This window comes from Myotis davidii, unplaced genomic scaffold (assembly GCF_000327345.1).
Source record: "Myotis davidii unplaced genomic scaffold, ASM32734v1 scaffold580, whole genome shotgun sequence".
Taxonomy (NCBI): domain Eukaryota; kingdom Metazoa; phylum Chordata; class Mammalia; order Chiroptera; family Vespertilionidae; genus Myotis; species Myotis davidii.
Genome location: NW_006293313.1, coordinates 1,584,682 through 1,589,951, shown reverse-complemented (window position 1 = coordinate 1,589,951; position 5,270 = coordinate 1,584,682).

Below are 5,270 nucleotides of genomic sequence, written 5' to 3'. Positions count from 1 at the left end.
GGTTCTCTCTCTTTCAGCTTCTCAGAGAGACACCCACTCACTTTGCATCTGAAGCTGAGAACCCTCAGGAAGCTCAGTGCAAACCCCGGGAAGTTTCCACCCACAACGTTCTGACGAAGCCTGCACTGCCCAATGGCTGCGCGAGCGCCGGAGAGGCTGGCGGGAGGCTGGGCGCCCCTGCGAGCAGGTAGCACCAGGTGCAGGCCCGTGGCTTCAGCTGCCGCCCAGCTACGGGCGCAGTGGCCATGGGTACATCCAGGCACCGAGGGGCAGGCCATAAAGTTATGGTGGGAAGCGTGGCTTTCACATCTTACCTTTTACATGAAAGACTCATCCCCTGCTGTCATCCTCTCCCTGCACAAAGTCTTTGTACCTGACCTTCCAAAGCACCATAATCTACAGTGAAACACCGGCCCCACCTACTCGCCAGAGAGTCCACCAGAGGTTGCAAACCAGTGGCCCGTGTGCCGTATGGAACCACAGACCTGCTTTGCTTGTGCCTCGCAATGTGTTTTCTTTTCAGTGGTTGTCCCCTTATAAAATTGGGATATTTCATAATAAACATCTATTTTCTCTGCTGTTTTTGAACATTAGGATGTTGGACACCCTGAAGGCCATCTCTGCAAGTGCAATCAGCAAGATCTGGGCACCAACTGCCCCCCTGCCCCATGAGACACGTACTCCAGGCTGCCCGGCCTGCCCCCCTCCTTCCCACAGCCAATGCCGTCCTGGTCCCCGGAGCCGTTCCTGTTTGCACGGGCTGTTATGGCTGGCAGGTGATATGCAGGCTGCCCAGTTTAATTTGAATTTCAGACCAACAGTAAATGATGTGTAGGGTTAAGTAGGTCCTAAATATCACAAGGAATATAAGTTTTAAAAAGTATTCATTGTGTATGTGAAATTCAAATTGAACTGATTGTCCTACTTGTTTGTTTTTTTGGTAAAGATGGCAACTCTACCTGGACTGGCCCCACCCTTTCCTCTGGCCTCAGATATCATTTATGTGCCAACAACTTCCCAGCTCAGCATTGGTCACAGTCCTTCTTCCTATAAACCATATAAGCCTCTCACAAACTCTTACTCTCCATTCTGCTGGAGGGCCCTGCTTTTCAATGTCATTAGCTGCTCTATCATGCTTTGGTATTTCCGTGACTATCATTCTGGCTCTCCCCCGTACCAAATCAACGCCAAACCTGTGTCCCTGCCACATTCTGCCCGCCCCACCCCTCCCTATACAACCTGTAATCACCCGAGGTCACTCTTTCTGGTGACAACTTCAACTCCTCTCTCTTCTTCTCTCCCTACATTTAACTAGTCACCCAGGACAATTGTTTCTCACATCACACCTTCTCCACTCCCATTCTTCCTGCTGCTATTTTTGTAACCTCTCACCTGAAATACTGCAAGGGCACCCTAACTGGTCACTCTGCCACCAGCTGTTCCCAAACTCAAGACTCCCTGCAAAATGCTGCAGGAAAGGTGTTTGGAAAAACAAATTTAGTTCTCTCACTTCCTTGCCTAAATCTTCTGTTGGGAGGTTCAATTCTAGTGGTTTATTCATAACAACTTTTTACATAGAGTCTTATTCTGGGCTCTTATTTCCATTTCATTGGTTTGTTTCTGTATCCCAGGACCAGGGTCACACAGTTTTCATAATCATGGCTTTGTAGGATGTCTCAAGAGCTAGTTATGGCAAAGTTCCCCCCCTTCACTCTTCTTTTTCAAATTGATTTGGCTACTTAAGTATATTTAACCTCTCCTGAAAAGATTAGGACAAAATAGTATCATGTCCCTAAAATGTTCTAGAGCACGATTAACTGTAATTGCAGTATTTTGGGGGAAGGGTTGTTTTTACAATGTTTTTTCCCTGATAAGATTTTTCATGACCTTTAAAATTTTTCTCTAGGATGGTTTCCTACATTCATTCTTAGATTAATTGCTTGACACTTTGTAATTTCGTTGTGATTATACATGGTGCCCTGTTTTCTGAGCTATTTTTCCTCTCTGTGGAGGGCAAGATGACCCCAGGGATCCCCCACCTCCTGGGATTCATGCCTTTCTATAATAACATTCATATTCGAGTGGTAGTTTAGGGAGACATACATTCCTAAATCAGACATCCCCCCCCCCAAGATTTTTCAACGATGACTCTTTGTCTTCTTGCATCCAGAGCCATTTTAGAGAAGTGGGTGGTCCATCCAACTGCCATTCCTTTTTAGGCGTTTTGCTTTTTCCCTCCACAAGGTGAGAGGCAGAGCCAAGAGGCTTTCACAGCCAATTCTGGCTGCTCTCCGCAGGCTGTGCTGCTTCTCTGTTGTTTTTGCAGAGGCCCCTCTCTACTCCCACCTCACAAGATCTGATTGGCTCGGGAAAATTTGCAAGGGGTACAAGGTTTGTTTTCTCACTTGAGTAGGTAGGTAGCCACCGCTTGCTTTATGCTTCAATTTGATCTCTTGTGTCCAAGAGCATGGCGACTTTGATGTCCTTTTGTAGTCTGGAAGGATGAGTTGGGGGATAAGCTATGAAGCATCACTCTTGTTTCTCCAAGTTACACCAGGTTGAGGGGAGAAATCAAGAGAGAGAGGATGACAGTGGCAATGGGGCCAAAATGATCCTTCAGCCCCACCCCCAAAAACAGGATGATCAGATCCAAGATACTCCCCTTCTTGCCCTGCCCCTGTGGATCACTGGGAGGCTGGTCAGGAAAGCAGAAGCCACTCCAAATATGCAGAGGAAGGAAAGGGTTAGTGCAGGGACTGAAGGCTGCACCAGCAAAGGTCAGGGAGGTCACTGAAATGCAAAACCTTGAAATGAAAAATTCGAGCTACAGCCAATAGTTTTAGCTGCCAGCAGCACTCAAGTGGGCGATTCTTAGGAGGACATGACAAAGCTCAAGAAACACCCCACCCCTGTGCCATCTCCAGCCTGCCTTTCAGCAGCTGCCCTGAACAATGGCTCCTCCTCTTCCACCTTCCCATCTCCTGCAATTGCTTCTCCATTGTCAGGGCCCAGTCAGGATTCCATTTGCCAGGGAATGTAAAAATGGTAATATACAGGCTCCTAGGGACAGGGAGAGCACTGGGCAGTGACAAATTATATGTGTTACACTGTCTGTCTTGTTCAAGGGTGCAGGCTCAACCAATACACATGGACTGAATTAATGAAGGCAGGAGGGTCCCAGGTGAGGAACCGGACTCTTTGGGGGGAATGGAAAATTCTTCCACAACCTCAGTCAGTGATGCGATGTGCCCCATCCCCCGACACTCTGCAGGTGCTACCGGCCTGCTGCTGACTTTATTTTACTATAGAAGCTTGACAACAATTCACATTCAAGTAGAAATCTGACTGTGTTGGTCTGCTGTGTCAAACAACACCCTTTTTTATTTATTTATTTTTATGTGCCTCAGGCATGAAACAGCTCTGTCCACTGACACAGGCATCAAGCTAGGATGAACTAAGGACTGTACATCTGCTTTGCCCCTGATTGATCTAAGAGCAACACCACCATTCAGGTGTCTCCTTGCCCATTGCCAGGGGGTTTCAAACAACACTCTTGTGGCTCACCATCGCCTTGAGAAAGGAATCTGAACTCTTCATCATGACTTCTAAGCCTCTGCATTATCTGGGCTCTTCCTAACCCTACAACCTATTTCATTCTACTCTACCTCTCTCACCACACTGTGGCCACAGTGGCCTTTCTGTTCACCAAACATGGCAAGTACTTACCCACCTGAGGCTAAGTACTTACCCACTCTGGCTAAGATGCTGCTGTTCCCAATCTAGACTGGTTTTGGAGACACTCCATAAATATCTGTCGATTCAATAAACATAGATGAGGAGACTGACGCTCAAATAAGTTACGTGATCATTTTGGCCCCACTGCCGCTGTCATCCTCACTCTCTTGCTTTCTCCTGGTGTAACTTGGAGAAACAAGAGTGACGCTTCATAGCTTATCCCCCCACTCATCCTTCCAGACTACACACATCCTTCCAAAAGGTCCCACACCCTGTGTGCATTTGAGCCAAAACTCTAACCCCGAAAGGCCACAGAATGAGAGTGATTACGAAGCAAGAATGCTCACGTCTCCACGTGAGCAGCACCCCGAAGAGCACAGGGCTGGGAGCCCACCTGCAGGGCGGCGAGGAAGTGGGGTGGGGTGTGAGACACACCCCAAACACCATCTTTTAAGACTGGAAATGCCTGATCTTGTGGGCTCTTTCATGAACCCCTTCTTGATGTTTCAAACACTTCATTGCATAAACGTGTGTCATGGTGGGTTTGTGGGAAAGCCAGATGCACCAAAGACAGGCTGAAATGTCAAAGTCGTTGTTCTCATCACCCACTGTTTCCTTCTTGAGTCTGGCAGATGTTGGTCAGGGCTGTGCAGCTGTATGCCTCGAGAGCCTCCCACCCTCGGGTCCCACAAGAAGCCAGTTTTGAATCCACAGCCTTGCGCCAGCAGAAAGGGGGCAGCCAGCCTCGGCCCAGTGCGTGACGAGCGCTAGGCCGCACCTGTTTGTTATCTCACAAATGAGATACTCGCCCCTGAGCCTGGTTTGCAAACCAGCTGCAGCTCTGTCTCACCAGCCCAGAACCTTCCATGGCTCCAGAATCTCAACGCTAGAATGCTATGGTCACCCTATCATGCCCCTTTCTTACCGATGGGGACCTGAGCTCCACAGAGGTAAGCGGAGTCCCCGAAGACCACAGCCGGTGTGTGGAAGAGTCAGGAAGACTCAGTCCTGTCTCCTCGTACTGCCCCTCCCCACACACACCTGAAACACCTGGGCATGCACTGGCACACCTGATGCCGCCCAGGACAGGGGCGGAAACCTGTCTGAGTCAGCCTCTGCAGACACCTGGCCCAGGGGCACCCGACCCCACAGTGCATTCATCCTTGCACATCTCACCTCACATATGAAGGCGATGGCTCTGTAAAGAAAGGAGGAGCTCCCCCGGGGCCTGCTTGGGCTCCATCCTTCAAGGCAGGGATTCCAGGGAGAGAGCAAAGGGCCTGAGGTTTCCTTCCCCTGGCAGCTCTGAATTAACTCACCCCATGGCTTTGCACGTTCCTTATCCCCACACAGCAAATTCTTCTCTACACTCCATCTGCACCCTGCCGCGCGCGCGACCTTCTGCAAAGGCTCCACTCACGCTTCCTGGGCTCTGGCTAACAAGGGCGGAGGAAGGGCCTGGAGAGGGTTGGAGCAAAGAATAAGGACCCAGTAACTATGATCTCTAAAGAGTCTGATTGCCCCCCCGCCACCCC